The sequence below is a fragment of the Cyclopterus lumpus genome, chromosome 9 (genome assembly GCF_009769545.1).
Source record: "Cyclopterus lumpus isolate fCycLum1 chromosome 9, fCycLum1.pri, whole genome shotgun sequence".
In the NCBI taxonomy this organism is placed as follows: domain Eukaryota; kingdom Metazoa; phylum Chordata; class Actinopteri; order Perciformes; family Cyclopteridae; genus Cyclopterus; species Cyclopterus lumpus.
Window position 1 is genome coordinate 5,044,033 of NC_046974.1, and position 12,941 is coordinate 5,056,973.

General features: G+C 51.0%; 1 pseudogene; it reads right to left on the reverse strand.

The window, feature by feature from the left end:
* Positions 1-247: 247 nt before the first annotated feature.
* Positions 248-3,021, reverse strand: LOC117735849 (annotated as a pseudogene).
* Positions 3,022-12,941: the final 9,920 nt, after the last annotated feature.

Here is a 12,941-nt window from a genome sequence, read left to right on the forward strand (position 1 = left end):
TTTCACAGATGTTTGTAAAGAAACAACCTCACACAGAAGATTCAGATTAAAATTGTTTTTATTTACACGTCATTAATCATCATCCAACTGATGCACATTTATAAAGATATAGTTGATTAAATGAAAAAATATTTTTTTTAACTAAATGATCAGAAACATTGTTATATATCGTTTATGTCACTGCTCATGTAAAAACTACAAAAATCAACATAAACAGTATAAAGAATTACAGGACTGAATAAAAACCCATTTACATTTTTATGATTCATACTGTTAACCTGATTTTAGAATTGTATATGCTGTACGTATTTTGGATTTTAAGATATTATATTTACACTTTACACTTGTTAAACATCAATTTCCATCAGAATGAATAAAGTTTGATCTAATCTTAAAATAAAACTCAATTAAAACAGTTCTTTTTACACAGAATAAAACAAGGTAAAAATATATAATATCATAAAACAATATAATGACCAGATTACTACACACTTTTATATTTAAAGTTATATGATGATGTCATACAGTTAACATTTATTTTTATAGATTGATTTTTTAATCATTTGTTTAACAACAGATCCTTAAAACTTAATTTCTTAATTTATTTAGAAAGATATATTTCAGATTAAAATAATATTTAGTTTTTTTACAGTAAATTGCATGCAAAGAATAAAAACAAATTATTAATTTGCAACATTAGAGACAATAAAGAAAAACATTTTAAATCATAAAGATATAATAAAACAGTCAGAATGTGTTTTGATTCTCTGAACCTCTGAGACTCTGAGTGTAAAGTGTAAAACACTGAAGTTATTACATTTAAAATGAAATAAGTCAACAGAAATAAATCTTATAGATTAAAACTGATGTCTGATGATGATCAAAGTTAAAGAAACACAACTGGAAACAAAGTATTTGGTTTAGTGGATTCACTAAATGTGAGATTGAGTTCTGATGAAACAAGATGCTGATTTAGTTATTATTGAATAATCATTTGTTTCTGTGTGGAAGTTTATGATCTGATGATGTGATACAGTTTGAGTATTACATATATCAGTTTTGTCACAACCGTCACTAGACGGTAGTGCTTTTATTTTTGTTGTCTTGTCACTTCCTGTTTTACTTTGAAATCATCCTCCTGTGTCATGTCTGCTGTCTTTACTTCCTCATATGTGATTACCTTTCCCTGCCCTGATGTGTTTCTCCTGTGTCTCGTTAACTCCCCTCCCAGTGTGTATATATACTCTGTGCTTCACTTGTCTCGTTGCCAGTTCGTTTTTCTTCACCTGTGAGTCAACTTACCAGCGTTTTTCCTGCCTGATATCCTGTTCTGATTCCGACGTCCCTTCGTTTCCGAGTAAGCCCGATCCCTGCCTGTACCTCTGCCGAGTTTGACTGCCTTCCTGTGAATGACCCTGGACTGTTTACGTTGACGATTCTACTCTCCCCTGAGTGAGACAGCTGCTCTCACCACAGCGGGTCAGAGCCTTGCCGACCGGCCTCAGTCCCTCCCCAGTTACATCGGGAGAACCTTCGGCGGTCCTTCTCCAGAGACTCTATCCTGTTACAATATTACCTTTATCAATAAAGGAATCCTTGTGAACTTTACTCTCTGCCTCGGGTCGTGCATTTGGGTTCTTTCATTAGTGCTCCGGCGTGACAAGTTTATGTTATAACTGTTGATTGTATTGATTATATCAATGAGATGTTGACACACAGTGAAGTCTAAATAAACACAAACATGTCTGAACATCACAGAGAAATATCAGTTTGACAGATTTTGATTTCAGCAGTTTTAGCATCACCAGCATTTCCAATAATAAAATATGGGAAGAGTTCCCCATTGAAAGTGTCTCTGAGTGTGGATGTGAGTCATGTCTTCAGGGTTGTAGAAGGACACCTCCCCCCTGTCATAGTCCAGCTGGACTCTGATCCTCTGGAGACTCTTCTTCACTCTGAGAGTCTGACCAGCTCCATTAGTGTATTTTCCATTGTTATGAAATAAACACCAGAATCCATCTTCTGGAGAAGCAGATATCTCTCCGTTCCTGTCAACTGACTCTTTAACCAAACCTACAAACCAGAAAGGATGGTCTCCCACCTCCACATCCTAGCTGTGTTTCCCTGAGCTGAAGCCCTCAGATCCCAGAACCTCTGAATACTTAGTGGATCTTTCTGGATTGTCAGGAAGTTTCTGCTTTGTGTCTCCACGTCTCACACTGGTCAGATCATCAGACAGATAGAGACTGCAGGCTGCAGTGTTTGGGTCCAGAATGACAGGACTGAAGTGGACCTTGTCCTTCATCTTCTCCCAGACTCTGAAGGACAGGTTGCCCAGGTGTTTGGCCACATCTATCAGCACTCCTGAGACCAGCTGTGGATCTGACCGTGGACTCTGGCTCTGGTCTGAGTGGGTTTATAACTGCTGAGGAAGGACACGTTGTGTTTCTGCAGGTCTTCTTCAACAGCAGAGATGCTGTCTGACAGAGAGGAGATTTGCTCCTGAATCATCTTCATCTCTCTGCTGATGGTCTTCCCCTTCTGCTCCTCTTCCTCCCTCAGAGCTGCCAGTCTGGACTCCTCTTCCTCTTTCAGGAACTGGTGGAGCTTGTTGAACTCTGCTCTGATCTGCCTCTCTGTGGACAACAGCTGCTTCTTGGAGTGTTGAATCACTTCCTGGTATGTTTCCTCTACTTGTTTGTGTTTGTCCCTCTTGTCCTGCAGAGACTCCAAGTCAGATCTCAGCTGGTCCTTCAGGTCACTGACTGCTTGTTCTAGAGGAACCACCTTGTGACTCTGGTGGAGATGAAACTCACAGACAGGACACACAGCTTTCTGCTCGTCCTCACAGAACAGTTGAGTCTCTTCTCCATGTTTACTACACACCACCTCCACCTTCTTCTCTCCTTCTTCTGTCTCAGAGGATCCAGTTTTATGTATCTCAGAAAAGGAGTCAGCCAGTTGCTTGAGTACAAAGTTCACATTCCAGGAGTTTGTCGCCCCAAAGCATTGGGTAAGCATCGAAACGTGACACATCATTCACACTGCGATAGTCCATGCAGACCCATCCTTCTTGACAAGAAAAATGGGGCTACACCAGGCACTGTGGGACTCTTCTATTACCACCATCTCCAGCATAGCAGCCAATTACCTCTGAACCACTTTTCTTTTGTGTTCAGGTGACCTGTAGGGTCGTGACTGCACCAAAAAGCCCGGAGGAGTCTCAATTCGGTGCTCTATGAGGTTTGTGCGACCTGGCAGGAGAGAGAACACGTCAGCAAACTGCTTTTGCAACTGGGCAATGTCTGTTCTCTGGGTCCCGGAGAGATGGTCTTCACAAAGGAGCGAGGCCGGATTGGTGGATTTTGGGACCTCAGGCCCCAGCTCCTCTCTCTTAGATACCGCGGACACCAGAAAAACAGACTCCGCCTCCCTCCATGCTTTTATGAGGTTGAGGTGTTAAATCTGTGTAGCTCCACCCCTGTAAGAACGCACCACCTCATAGTCAACATTCCCCACTCGCCGTGTGACCACAAAGGGCCCTTGCCACTTGGCGAGGAGTTTGGAGCTGGAAGAAGTACCTTCTCTCCCGGTGCAAATTGTCTCCGCCTGGCTCCTCTGTTGTACAGCCGTCATCTACGCTCCTGGGCGTGGAAAAAAATTCTCGCGTGGCATCCTACCCAGTGTGTGAAGCTTTGCCCGCAGGTCCAGGACGTATTGGATTTCACTTTTACTGGTGAGAGTCCTGCCGAACAACAGTTCAAAGAGAGAAAATCCCGTGGAGGCCTGAGGGACCTCCCGTACTGCAAATAACAGAGAATCAAACCATTTATCCCAATTACGTTCATCGTCATTAAAAAGTTTAAGGATTATGGACTTATTCAGACGCTCCACCAGACCGTCGGTGACCTGAAACAGCGCCTGCGCGACACTCTTTGCTGAAATGTTGCGCAACGGCACTCCGGATATCGTGTTGCGTAATTCACGAGGACTAACACAAAGCGATATCCGCGTGCACTCTGGTGAAATGGCCCGATGAGGTCCATAGCGATTCGCTCGAATGGTACCTCCATTAATGGCAGAGCACGCAAAGGCGCCCTCGGAATGGCCGGGTGGTTACCAATTGACACTCTGCGTCAGGAACTGGCTCGGCCGAGCCGGAGCCAGTTCGCCGCCGATGTCCCCCTGACTGCAGTGATGAACCGCCAGTTGATCCACCGCCAGAGTGATCCACCGCCAGAGTGATCCACCGCCAGAGTGATGGCGGCCTCCAGCGATGTGGGGCCATGACAGCGGACCCACTTCGATGTTCTGGCCGGCAACCCCTCCTTGAACTGCTCCAAGACGACCTTGTCCACATGGGCTCCAGTGTAACAACTCCTGTCACAATCCCCGGGTTCTCCCCCCCCCAGCACCATTTGGATCTCTGCTCTGCCCGTCCCCTGCTCCATCTCCATCGCACCTGATAAAGGGGCGAGACACAATAACCCTGATCCCCTACAACTGAGGCTAAATAAGCCCCTTCCCAGCACCTGTTCTCTGAGCCACTCCTCCACTCCCCCCTCCCTCCCCCCGCAGCTCAGCCTAACCACGCCCCAGCCATCACAGTAACCAATCCCAGATAATAATAGATAGGACATCATTGATCTTTTAGATCTTTTTTTTTATTGCAGTAAAAAGTTGAAGTACAAAACGATACAAAATGGTTATCAGGGAGAGCTGAGCTGAAAAAATAGACATTTTTGTCATATTTGAGAAACAGTTTCAGTCTTCAGGGATAGAGATACAATGACAGTAATACATTGATAAATATCTTATGCTTTCATTGACTTAGGAAACACACTCGTGGGCCGCGTAGTGGCCTCTCTGGGTGAACCGCTCGGATGAATGGGACTCTGTGTGGACGCTGTGTCTACGATGACATCGTTAACGCCAGACAGTAAAAAACACTGAAGACAAAACAACAAAACCTGATTAAAAATTTAAAAAATGAACACTTGGGTTTATATTTAATTATTGCAGCAATGGTTTTACAACCATGCAGTTCATGTTCCTTCTGCTTTTTCAAACTTTTGACATTTTACATATAAATATTACAGTAAAATAATAACTGGTGCAACCAGGTTCACCACACGGACCTCCAGGTCAATGAAGTTCAGCCAGGAAGACTTTTCTGTATTCAAGCCTGTAGTTCATCAAATTACACTTCGTCCTCCTCGCGAAGCCCAAAGGTTTCCCTTCTGTCGGTCGTTGCCACCTGAAAGCGAACCAGCTCTCTCAGACATCTCAGAGATCCATCGGGAGCGGCGACACGTTTTGCTGTAGTTCCCTTTTGATAAAAAAAACGGTACAAAATAAAATGCTTGGAGCACGAGTCGTGAAGTTTTCTAACCTCGTCTTGGGGGCGGACGAGCAAACGAGAGACGGATCGCGAGCCGCCTTTCAGTTCTCTCGTGGCGACAGATGTGCAAGACGGGAGCTTTCAACGCCTTTGGAAGCAGCACGCCGCTGTCCGGCTTCTCCAACATCGGCCATCTTGAAAGTACCGAGCTGTCAGTCAGAGGGCCGGATCTCGGATGGTCCTGTACATCTGCAGCGACGTCACCTCCACATCCGAGACCTTGGCGTTCTGGGGGCGTCCTGTTGGGCTGTAGCCAGCCGATCGGCCCATGGGGCTGAAGCTGGTGGTGGTGCGACCAGCGTGCGAGAAACCCGAAGAGCGCGGAAAGGCGGGACGCCGCAGGAAGCGGCCCGACGTCACCAGGTCCCCGTAGCCCTGCGCGTGCGAGAAGGCGTAGCCGGAGCGGCGGGAGCTGGTGCGGCGGATGCGGGTGCGCCGAGGCGGAGGGGGAGGCGTGGCTTTGGCCTGACGCACCTTGAACATCACCTGTAAAATATACCTTTAAATGTGTACTTCCGGGTCATGGCGTGTTACTTCTGAAACACAATATCTCCCAGAAGGCCGCATGATAAAAAATAAAGACGCATATAATAAAAGAATAAAACAAAAAGGTGCACTGTAATTGTCTTAAAGTAAGTAACACACACAGTTTCATCATAGTTCATTTCATCATGATTTAATACAGATCAGTGTTTTTTAATAATTGTGCCATGAATATCAGTTTTGTTGTTTTTCTTGGCAAATAAAAAAAAGAAACCCAACAACAACAACAACAACCTTTAATAAATGCAGCACAATGACATTATTTTAATATTACGCAGTAATAATTGGAGACGTGAGGCTGCAGATTATAGTTTCTAAATATGACACACTGTATTTAATCTCCTGTCCCTTTTGCTCATCTTCTTCTTTGTCCTACTGACACAGGCTGCAGATTATATTTACTGTAATAATCAATTAATGTGGCCTCATATTGAACGCTGATTAGCAAGAACTGTAAAGTGCATTTCACTTTATTTATTCCTGCTTATTGACCAAAGCTTCACGCTGACTCTCTCTTTACGGATTATAATACAGAGTAACGGCCGTTAGAGAACCATGAAGGTAAACACGAGGTGCAGAATGTGTTTTTCTAAAAGCTTTTTATGCTCCGTTATCAAACACATTTAAACATTTGCACAGTGGAGGGGGGGGGGGGGGGGGGGGGGGAAACAAACATACCAGATTGGGAGCAAACTTAATTCTGATTAACGCATTTGGTGTTTCTTATTTTACCGTTTGACTTCGAAGAGGAAATGCAAACAGCAGTCGATTAACGAAACCTTTAAAGCATTTCTGAGAGATGAATAATAATAATGCTCCTGGGCCGAAAACACTTGAAGCCAGAGTCAGTTTTTCTTTTTTTTGCGAGAATTGCACATGTCATACCCGTAGTAGGCCGAGGGCTATTTGAATAATATTCTTATAATAAAGGCAACAATTGTGGGATTTGGCCAGATGTGTAGATATACGTGTATATATATATATATGTCACTGAGTAAAATAAAGGAGGATTATCTCTTTGGTAAGTGGGAACAACTTGAAGGTCAGAGGTCACCACGATAGGTTTGATCTGCAGAAAGTCCTGTGACACTTTCTAAGAGAAGAGCTAGACTACCCTCTGCTGGCAAGAGCTGCACATAACACGTTGGCTCCTGTTTGGTCCATATTCTGTGAAACCTCACCAGCTGTGACTTCATTAAACCTGTTGTGTTTTTCGGATTGGACTCTAGTTTTGTGTGTCTGTCTCTTTAAAAAAGACCTTAATGTCCAGTGTGTGAGTTTCATGGAAACTGGCACCTTTGAGAATGTGGTGGTATCCAGAAAATCCACAGAGGTCAAACTACCAGCAGATTTGAGTTCGAAGGAGACATCGTGCTTCTTCAAAGATGTCAAAATCAGTGGGGCCACTCTGGAGGAGCAGTAGATGTTCTTTCTGTGTGAAGTCCCTCCAGGTCCATCTCCTTCACCATGTCCTGGTCCTCACACAGGGAGAACACTCTGGAGGAGCTGTAGATGTTCTTTCCCAAGGTAGGGTGGAGGGTTGCAGGGTGGAGGGTTGCAGGATGCAGGGTGGAGGGTTGCAGGGTGGAGGGGTGCAGGGTGGAGCGTTGCAGGGTGGAGGGTTGCAGGGTGGGGGGTTGCAGGGTGGAGGGTTGCAGGGTGGAGGGTTGCAGGGTGCAGGGTGGAGGGTTGCAGGGTGGAGGGGTGCAGGGTGGAGCGTTGCAGGGTTGCAGGGTGCAGGGTGGTGGGATGCAGGGTGGAAGGTGGGGGGTAGCTGGGTGGGGGGTTGCAGGGTGGAGGGTTGCAGGGTGCAGGGTTGCAGGGTGGAGGATTGCAGGGTGCAGGGTGGAGGGTTGCAGGGTGGGGGATTGCATGGTGGGGGATTGCAGGGTGGAGGGTTGCAGGGTGCAGGGTTGCAGGGTGGAAGGTTGCAGGGTGGGGTGTTGCAGGATGCAGGGTGGAGGGTTGCAGGGTGCAGGGTTGCAGGGTGGAGGGTTGCAGGGTGGAGAGTTGCAGGGTGAAGGGTTGCAGGGTGGGGGGTTGCAGGGTGGAGGGTTGCAGGGTGGAGGGTTGCAGGGTGGGGGGTTGCAGGATGCAGGGTGGAGGGTGGAGGGTTGCAGGGTGGAGGGTTGCAGGGTGTGGGGTTGCAAGGTGGAGGGTTGCAGGGTGCAGGGTGGAGGGTTGCAGGGTGGGGGGTTGCAGGGTGGAGGGTTGCAGGGTGCAGGGTTGCAGGGTGGAGGGTTGCAGGGTGGAGGGTTGCAGGGTGCAGGGTGGAGGGTTGCAGGGTGGGGGATTGCAGGGTGGAGGGTTGCAGGGTGCAGGGTTGCAGGGTGGAAGGTTGCAGGGTGGGGTGTTGCAGGATGCAGGGTGGAGGGTTGCAGGGTGCAGGGTTGCAGGGTGGAGGGTTGCAGGGTGGAGAGTTGCAGGGTGAAGCGTTGCAGGGTGGGGGGTTGCAGGGTGGAAGGTGGAGGGTTGCAGGGTGGAGGGTTGCAGGGTGGAGGGTTGCAGGGTGGGGGTTGCAGGATGCAGGGTTGCAGGGTGGAAGGTTTCAGGGTGCAGGGTGGAGGGTTGCAGGGTGGGGGGTTGCAGGGTGGAGGGTTGCAGGGTGCAGGGTTGCAGGGTGGAGGGTTGCAGGGTGGAGGGTTGCAGGGTGCAGGGTGGAGGGTTGCAGGGTGGAGGGTTGCAGGGTGCAGGGTTGCAGGGTGGAGGGTTGCAGGGTGGAGGGTTGCAGGGTGGGGGGTTGCAGGATGCAGGGTTGCAGGGTGGAGGGTTGCAGGGTGCAGGGTGGAGGGTTGCAGGGTGGGGGGTTGCAGGGTGGAGGGTTGCAGGGTGCAGGGTTGCAGGGTGGAGGGTTGCAGGGTGGAGGGTTGCAGGGTGCAGGGTTTTAGGGTGGAGGGTTGCAGGGTGGAGGGTTGCAGGGTGGAGGGTTGCAGGGTGGAGGGTTGCAGGGTGCAGGGTGGGGGGTTGCTGGGTGGAGGGTGGAGGGTTGCAGGGTGCAGGGTGGAGGGTTGCAGGGTCGAGGGTTGCACGGTGCTGGGTGGGGGGTTACAGGGTGGGGGGTTGTGCCTGTTTGGCTGCCGGTGGTCAAACTCTGCCACAGCCTCTGTGTCTCCAACACCGTCTCTGGGCCGGTGAGGTTTATTTTGCTTCACACATCTGGAGTTGGAGGGTGCAGGGTGGGGGGTTGCAGGGTGGAGGGTGGAGGGTTGCAGGGTGCAGGGTGGAAGGGTGGAAGGTTGCAGGGTGCAGGGTGCAGGGTGGAGGGTTGCAGGGTGCAGGGTGGAGGGTGGAGGGTTGCAGGGTGCAGGGTGGAGGGTTGCAGGGTGGGGGGTTGCAGGTTGTAGGGTGGAGGGTTGCAGGGTGCAGGGTGGAGGGTTGCAGGGTGGGGGGTTGCAGGGTTGCAGGGTGGAGGGTTGCAGGGTGGAGGGTTGCAGGGTGCAGGGTGGAGGGTTGCAGGGTGGGGATTGCAGGGTGGGGGATTGCAGGGTGCAGGGTTGCAGGGTGCAGGGTTGCAGGGTGCAGGATGGAGGGTTGCAGGGTGGGGGATTGCAGGGTGGAGGGTTGCAGGGTGCAGGGTTGCAGGGTGGAAGGTTGCAGGGTGGAGGGTTGCAATGTGCAGGGTTTTAGGGTGGAGAATTTTAGGGTGGAGGGTTGCAGGGTGCAGGGTGGAGGGTTGCAGGGTGCAGGGTGGGGGGTTGCTGGGTGGAGGGTGGAGGGTTGCAGGGTGCAGGTTGGAGGGTTGCAGGGTGGGGGGTTGCACGGTGCAGGGTGGAGGGTTACAGGGTGCAGGAATGAGGGTTGCAGGGTGGAGGGTTGCAGGGTGGGGGGTTGCAGGGTGGGGGATTGCAGGGTGGAGGGTTGCAGGGTGCAGGGTTGCAGGGTGGAAGGTTGCAGGGTGCAGGGTGGAGGGTTGCAGGGTGCAGGGTTTTAGGGTGGAGGGTTTTAGGGTGGAGCGTTGCAGGGTGGGGGGTTGCAGGATGGGGGGTTGCTGGTTGGAGGGTGGAGGGTTGCAGGGTGGAGGGTTGCAGGGTGGGGGGTTGCATGGTGCAGGGTGGAGGGTTGCAGGGTGCAGGGTGGAGGGTTGCAGGGTGGAGGGTTGCACGGTGCTGGTTGGGGGGTTACAGGGTGGGGGGTTGTGCCTGTTTGGCTGCCGGTGGTCAAACTCTGCCACAGCCTCTGTGTCTCCAACACCGTCTCTGGGCCGGTGAGGTTTATTTTGCTTCACACATCTGGAGTTGGAGGGTGCAGGGTGGGGGGTTGCAGGGTGGAGGGTGGAGGGTTGCAGGGTGGAAGGTTGCAGGGTGCAGGGTGGAGGGTTGCAGGGTGCAGGGTTGCAGGGTGGAGGGTTGCAGGGTGCAGGGTTGCAGGGTGCAGGGTGGAGGGTTGCAGTGTGGAGGGTTGCAGGGTGGAGGGTTGCAGGGTGCAGGGTGGGGGGTTGCAGGCTGCAGGGTGGAGGGTTGCATGGTGGGGGGTTGCAGGGTGGAGGGTTGCAGGGTGGGGGGATGCAGGGTGGGGGGTTGCAGGGTGGAGGGTTGCAGGGTGGGGTGTTGCAGGATGCAGGGTAGAGGGTTGCAGGGTGCAGGGTGGAGGGTTTTAGGGTGGGGGGTTACAGGGTGCAGGGTGGAGGGTTGCAGGGTGCAGGGTGGAGGGTTGCAGGGTGGGGGGTTGCACGGTGCAGGGTGGAGGGTTGCAGGGTGCAGGGTGGAGGGTTGCAGGGTGGGGGGTTGCAGGGTGCTGGGTTGGGGGTTACAGGGTGGGGGGTTGCAGGGTGCAGGGTTGCAGGGTGGAGGGTTGCAGGGTGCAGGGTGCAGGGTGGAGGGTTGCAGGGTGGGGGGTTGCAGGGTGGAGGGTTGCAGTCCGTGCCATCACTTCCTGTGATACACAACAATGTGTGTGTGTACAACCCTCAGTGATTTCTGTTTCTAATGTGGAGAACACACACACAGCGAGGTGTGTGATGGTAATTAACCTTTCCAATCTCCCTCAGAGAAAACAAGTGCAATGTCGAAACACTTAAATGTCTTTAAGTATTTATTAAACAGAAACTTGTAATAATTCAACTGAATGACCAGGGCTCCGTCCCACAAACGGTTAGGAGGTCTGCCCCAGAAAAGATAGTGCGACCTAGTTTCATGGAGTCATAGTTATTGATGAAGTGTTGCCCCTCTTCCCTCCTCCCCCTCCTGCTCCGTCCTCCTTCTCACGGCGTCCATGTGAACAGGTTCTGTCTGCTTTCCCAGATGGTGTTGTGGTGCGTTCCACAGTTACATTATGGAAAAACACTAATGGTACATCTTCACCACACATATCTGTGACAGAGAAACAAAAGCTGTGCACGTGACAGTCGGCGGCTTCTCGTCGTAACTTGGCAACGTGTCAGCACGCCTCTCATCTCCACCAGGAAGTGTTCTACAAACTCTCACTAACACGCCTCAGTTGGGTCGCGTGTTTCAATCGATGCGCTGACATGTCAAAGCTGCAGTGACGGGGATCTGTTTCACGAGTCTGTTCAGAGAGAGAGGGTCACTCCTGAAGGACGACCTTTGACCCACGTGTTGCACAACAGTCAGCGGGAGGCTTGCGAGTCACACGGTGGTGTCTGTGCTGAGGGGAGGTCGTCCCTCAGGGAGACGGACAGTGAGCACTGGGTCCAAACAAATGAAAAGCAGAAGGTCTTCTAACATGGAGGGCGGCCGATACGGCACTGCATCTTGTTTTCACCGCTGGAAGGGAAACCATAGAGTTACCTTGTAAGGGTTTGGTTGACGCGTTTCCAATCAGAAGGTTCTGTGTGACGAACCATCTGGAGGGTCCGGTTCCTCCGTAGAGGGCCCTGCATCATGTGTTCTTGCCCACTGGGCCAAGAGGTCCACCAGTGTTTGGAGGCATACTGGGAAGACCCCGTCCACGAGGACACAAAGACCGTTTGAGGCCCCCTGAGGCACCGACAGAGTCCATCTCAGCCTCTGGACCGAGCCGTGATCTGGATCCAGTTTGTCATGAGACACAAGGGAGCTGCTCACTAAAGTACCGACTCCTACCAGACGTCCTGGAACCAGCAGCACTCCATCGATGTGATCACACTCTCCTCTGTGAGGATGTGAATGAAGAAAAAGAGAAGTTGGCAGCCATGGACTTTTCATTTGATTTGCTTACGGGACACGGGGAGCTGGAGTTGGCCGGGGCGGCGAGCACGGAGGCGACAGCGGCAACCAGCGCGGTCTGCGGCGCGGAGTCGGCCTATCTGTAACTGCTTCAACCTTAGCTGGCTCCATTTGCACATTGCCCTCCGACACAATTAACCCGCAGGTCCCGGAGGACATCATTCGCCAGGGCCCTGGGAAAACAGCTGGAGCATTAGTTAGTCCAAAGGGCATTACGAGATATTCGTAAGGCCCACTAGGGGTGTTGAAAGCAGTCTTTCATTCGTCCCCCTCCCTTATTCTGACCAGATGATAAGCATTTCTTAAGATGAGCTTAGAAAAGACCTTAGCACCTTGTAACAGATAAAATGCCGATGAAATAAGAGGGAGGGGGTACCTGTTCTTGATGGTGATGTCGTTCAAACCCCTGTAATCGATACAGGGGCGAAGATCTTGTCCTTCTTCTTGTCCTTCTCTGGAGACGATGGTGGTCGGATCAGACCTGCAGCCAACGAGGAGGTCACATACTCCTTCATCGACTGTGTCTCAGGCGCAGACAGGGAGTAGAGTCTTCCCCTTGGAGGAGAGGATCCTGGGAGCAGATCGATGGCGCAATCATACTCCCGATGTGGAGGCAGAGAATTGGCTCTGGTTTTATTAAACACCTCCTTATGGTCATGGTAGCATGCCGGCACCATAGAAAGGTCCGGGTAGTCGGAATCCAGCGGAGACACCGACTGAGGCGCAGGTGGTGGAAAGACCAGAGATGGCCTTGTGGCAAGGCATACCTCTGAACACTCCTTGCGCCATGCGATCACTGTCCCCAAAGCCCAGCCCATATGGGGGTTGTGTAG